The sequence below is a fragment of the Cupressus sempervirens genome, chromosome 7 (assembly GCF_028749045.1).
Source record: "Cupressus sempervirens isolate cs-2001-9-10 chromosome 7, ASM2874904v1, whole genome shotgun sequence".
NCBI classification, from domain to species: Eukaryota; Viridiplantae; Streptophyta; class Pinopsida; order Cupressales; family Cupressaceae; genus Cupressus; species Cupressus sempervirens.
In genome coordinates, this window is record NC_143124.1 from 275,036,052 (window position 1) to 275,041,986 (window position 5,935).

The following is a 5,935-nucleotide window of genomic DNA, read 5'->3' on the forward strand; positions in this document are numbered from 1 at the left end:
CTATGAAATTGTGGTTGTAGCCATAAATTTTTACAGTAAATTTGATAGCTTTTAATTTCTTCATTGCCGACCATCTAGAATTTCCGCCCACTCCTGACCATAGCCATTTTCTATTCATGACTCTTTTTTTTTTTTATGGAGGGTTCAGACCTGCGAGGCAGCCCAGCGAGGCACGAAGCCTGCAAGCTACCAACCAGCGAAGGCCACCATTAACTTTTAAGTACCCAATACGGGCCCACACGTACCTGAATACTGAACACCTCTTCGGCTAAGAGCCAAGGACTGAGGAGCATCCATGCTGCCAAATTCGCCTGGGGCACGATCCCGGCCCTTGGTCTATTGGTGAAGTTGAATGGCTCACAAAGAACCCACCAGAGATCAAGTCTTGCTGAGTGCAAGGCCCATAGACTGTTCATGACTTTTGACTGATGTACTATAGCCTAGTTTGATAAATCTTTATATCTTGCATGTTATATTTGCATACTTATTTCTAAATCTGTTCCGTCCACTTTTACAAATATATTCCTAAATAAAAAATTGTTGACAATTGTTCTACACCAACAAAGAAAGTTTTTCCCTTGATAGTCACAATTTGTGCTGTTATCGTTGAGGAAGGATCAGTGTTTTAGAGATGCCTAAAGTTTCCTTATTATAAGGGAAGCAGTTCTTGAATTTCAGAATGCATCTTTGATCTTAGTCAAGAAAATTCTGAATTTCTACCCACTGTACCTTAATCCACCCAATATCTATTAGTTGCTGCATTCATTTTTTTCAAGACCGGTCAATCTTTGAATGCACCTTTGGCTGTATCTTTGGAGTGTCTTTCTTAACAGTTTAAATCCTCTCCATTTGATAATAGTGGCAGTGTCCTAGGCAGTCATAAGGAAATACAGTTTCATCTTCTTGTAGAAGCACAATCCATTTCTAACAAAATTTCTAGATCGAAACTGTATCTTAATGGTTCTGGGTATGTCGAAAATACTAGTTGCTATATGTATAGCATCGCAGTGTCTTATATTACAGATCTCAGTTGCAGATGCAGAGAATGTGTCGTCCATAAGCTTCGAGCTAAATGGCGCAAACCATGTTCAGCTGGATGGCGATGCCGTCTTTGTGGGTGGAAATGTGTTCCAACTTACAGACAGCAAAAAGGGTCTAAACGGCGGAAGTGCAGGCAGAGTAGTATGCAATACCCCTATTCCGCTTGTTACTAATTCCAGCTTCACTACGCATTTTCAATTCAAAATCAACTGGACCCATGACAACGAAAATAACCGATCTGATATCGGTGGCGATGGATTTGCTTTCTTCATAGCGTCTCTTACATCTGGTTTTCACGTCCCGTACAGAGCAGATGCCGGATACCTCGGTCTCTTTAGTCCCGAGCAAAATGGTCATCTTTCCAACCAACGTATGGCTGTTGAATTCGACACATATAAAACTGACTGGGATTCAGATGACAATCACATTGGAATTGATGTGAATAACATTGCGTCTGAAGCCTCTGTTCGTCTGGATCAGAGATTGACTAATGCAAAGATATGGGACGCTAGGATAGATTACCGCGGCGAAGAAAATATGTTGAGTGTGTCTGCTCGATCAGAGGGCAAAATAGCAGGGCAATTGCCATATAACATAAATTTGACAAGATATCTTCCTTCAGATGTTGTGGTGGGGTTTTCAGCTGCGGCCCGTTACCTCAAGCGAGATTCATCGACTACTTTCTTGGAACTTCACGGCTAACTTTCTAGTGTTATCTCTGGTTCAACTGAGATAAAACCATCCAAGAAGAGTAAAGGTTTGTGGAAAGTAGGTATAGCAGTGGGCTCTGCCGTTTTGGCTTTGCCGATTTTGATGTTCCTCGTCATTTGGCGAATGAGGGGGAAAAAGCAGGGCATCGGAGAGGAAGAGCAGCTAGATATGGATATAGCACTGGAATATGTACCGCGGAAATTTACATACTCTGAGCTCAGTGCGGGCACCAGTGATTTCAGTGAGGAAAAGAGGCTTGGGCGAGGAGGATTTGGGGATGTGTACAAGGCCACTTTAGTACAATCGGATGAAATAGCTGCAGTGAAGCGCATATCAAAACAGGGGAAAAAGGAGTACCTTGCCGAAATAAGCACAATCACCCGTCTGAGACATAGAAATTTGGTACAGCTGTTGGGTTGTTGCCATGAGAGGGGCCAGCTGCTGCTGGTGTATGAGTACATGCCTAATGGGAGTCTTGACAATTTCCTCTTTGGCGAAAGGAGCGTGGAACTAGAGTGGAGCCGCAGATATAGAATCGCCATTGACATAGCCAGTGCACTTCTTTATCTGCACGAGTCATGGGATGAATGTGTAGTGCACAAGACATCAAATCCAGCAATGTCCTGCTCGATTCTGAATTCAATGCGAAATTGGGTGATTTTGGATTGGCTCGCCTTGGGAAGCATGATCATAGGTTTCAGACCAGCAAGCTGGAAGGGACATGGCACCGGCTACGGTGCGGATGCTTGTCCATCGTTTTGACATGTACATCGTATAGGTGTTTTTTACATCCCTCCTTTTTATTATTACAATGTTTATATTGTTTTTGTTGTAAATTGTAAACGTTTAAGTATGTTTATATATTTTTTATATATAAAATAAATTGAGAGATATCTTTCTTCGGGCACCTATTGCACAAGGGCAATTTATGAAAATAGGTGCTTCAAGAAGGATATCTCTGAGATTATTTTATATATATAATATATAAGTTTGTAGCACTCTCAATGGAAGAATGAAAGACATTATTGTTATTAATCTATAAAAATAAATAATAATTATTAAATATATTATATTTTATGATACATCATAGATTTTATATGTTCACTTCAAAAATATGCTTAATGCAATAGATTCCCTTTGAAATATTTAAAAAAAATCACCGCATAAATAATAATTAATAGGATCAAAATGTATATCTTTATTAAAGTAATTAGAATTAAACTTAGCATTGAAATTATAATTTTCATTTTCATTTTCATTAGTGTTAACATAAGTTTTACCCTTAAAGCTAGATTATTATTTGCAATAGAGCAAAGGTTACAGTGGTACCTTTTAAGGAAATCAAGAGTTAGAGAGTTATTAAGGCTTCAACTTTTATAATAAATAGTTTGTCTATTAATCATTAAATTAAAGTCTTAACAACTCTCTCATGTTTATTTATCTCTCATCCTTTGTACACTATGTCTCCCTCACGCCTACCACCCCTTCCCCCCCCCCACCAACACCCCCCACCCCCCCGCCCCCCTCTCCCCTTCCCCCCCTCTCTCTCTCTTTCCCTCTTTCTACCTCATACCTTCCCACGTTCCTCCCTTTCTCCTATTTCCACCTCTACTTACCATATCCACTCACAATCTATTCCCCCTATTTACCCACTATATCTACCCCATATCTTTCACTCATGTAACTTTATCTCTCAAAATATCTCTTGCATATGTCTCTCACCATATTTCCCCCTATCTCACTCTCATGTCTACCTTGTGTCTCTTATTATTACTATCTTCTCTCTTTGTTTCATCTCTCTCTCTCTCTCACACACACACACACCTTTTGAAATTCAACTATATGCATATGTTTAAAATGAATTTTTAAGATTGATTTTATTTGCATAGAACACTTTCTTGTAACATTCTTTTAAGTTTAATTTTATACATTTATCTTCATTAATTTAATTTTTTCCCAAATTTATAAATTTTAATCTTATTTTAGAATTTGTTATAATATCTACCATTTTGTTCAAATTTTTAAAATCTAGTTTAATTTCATTATTTTATTAGAGTTCAAACTTTATTATTTAATCTCTCTCTCTCTCTCTCTCTCTCTCTCTCTCTCTCTCTCTCTCTCTCTCTCTCTCTCTCTCTCTTTGGGCATAAATTATCCTCTTTCTATATTTACCTCTATCTCTCCCCACTCCCCCTTCTACCTTTCTTCCATCTCCCTTCCCCTCTTGCCATTTCTTTCCCTTAAATACTTCATATATCTTTACATCATGTCTCTTACTCTCTTTCTCTCACACATCTCTCTTTCCCAAACATATACATACATATATCGCCCCCCATAATTACTCTCTTTCCCTCTCTCCCCACACTTCTCTCAACATATCTTCTCCTATTTAACCCCACCCTCCCCCACTCCCCCTCCCCAACTTATCACTATTATCCTCTCTTCCTTCGTTCATTACCATCTTCATCTATCCTATGCCCTAATTATTATATTTATCCCATCTATCCCCCATTCCCTTTCTCATTCCCTCTCTCTTATTACCATATATCCCTAGCTCATGTCTCACCCTATGGGCCCTCTTCTCTCTCTTTCTCCCTCATATATCTCACATGAACTAATTACTCTATTATAAAGTCTCTCTCTCTCTCTCTCTCTCTCTCTCTCTCTCTCTCTCTCTCTCTCTCTCTCTCTCTCTCTCTGTCATGTCCCCAATTTTTGGTGACAGTTCAATTTAATTAATTTAATTAATGGTTGTCCAAGGACGACTAATTAGTTATTTTAATTAAATAAATAGTTATTAAAAGATAACTTTATATTTAATAAAGTTACTTGGAGTATTTAATAAAGTCACTTGAGGGATAAGATCAAAAAAGTTCTAGAAGTCTCTGGAGAGGATGGAGGGAAAAGAATAAATAGGCACCCCGGGGCTCCATTCGAATCAGGCAGTTGATTATCTCTCTTTGATTTTTTCAGATTGTGATTCAATCACGGGTGAATTGTGGAACCTAGGATTTTCGCAATTGTCACAGTTGGCCATTGAGAACGATAACTCTCAATTGGTTCGCAATTTTGAGGGTGTGAAATATCATCCAAATTATTGCAGATTGGAGGTGACACTTAGTCATTTCATCGGAGCGATCATTTGTGGCTTAAGGCCAACTTTAGGGTTTATGCATCACTATTCATTTAAGGATCAACAAGGATAGGGTTAGTCGATATTTCACAAATTATTGCAGGATATTGTTTGACATCAGATTTAAGGATTCAGTTTAATAGAGACCGTTAGCAATTAAAATATTGCATGAAGGAAGAGAACCAGGTTTGCCGCAGAAGGGGAACCGAGGCCAATTAGTAGCCGCAGAGTCTCGGAATCATTTGTGGAAATTGTAGAAGCAATTTGAAGTATATGTTTCATGGAATGCATCAGCTCAGGGAGTCGGATGGAAGGGTTTAGCGTGGCCAGATTTTATCAGCTCTAGGGCCCGATCTGAGGAATTTCATTGCAGATATTCTATATTATGACCGAGCAATATTCTTTTCTATTTCTCTATTGTAACTGAACAGTATTTCTGTTTACCTCTAGTAGTACTCATAATGAAGGCAGTTGTTGGAGATATCAAGTCTTGAGGCACTGCAGTGGTGCCTTTGAGTCAGTACAAGAGGTAATGAATGAAGATAAACGGTGTAATGGAGCGTAATTTCCAATATAATGCTGTCAGAATTCCATTGAGTATAGCGATCCAGCTTCGGAACCAGACTCCGCGCCTCTGACCTGCACATTATTTGCAATATATAAAGTCTTGAGCTCTCACCATAAATTTTCTAACTGAACTGCTCAGCTTTTGCCAAATTGGAAGTCGTTCATTTTACCTGTAAATCAGTAAGTGGCGGAAAATCTTCTTCCATCTTTACTGCAAGTGACACGCAGGCAACACATAATAGCGGCACCCAAAGGAGATTGATTCAGTACCGCTGGGCCACCCGATACCGGACCAGTTTCGCATTGAGCAGGGAGATATTTGGTCCAACATTAATCCTTTGCAATCCGCCAGTTTGGCATCTCCATTGGACGCACTTGACAATCACCATTTTGGAGAACGGTTTTAGATCGAAACCCGACCAGGATTCTCTCACCATTAGCCGTCGGATCACCATAAACATGGAGGACGCGGAATGTTGACCA

At 39.3% G+C, this 5,935-nt stretch overlaps 1 pseudogene; it reads left to right on the forward strand.

Annotated features, from left to right (window-relative positions):
- The first annotated feature begins 957 nt into the window (after nt 1–957).
- LOC149546478 (L-type lectin-domain containing receptor kinase IX.2-like) lies at nt 958–5,450 on the forward strand (annotated as a pseudogene).
- The last annotated feature ends 485 nt before the right edge of the window (nt 5,451–5,935 follow it).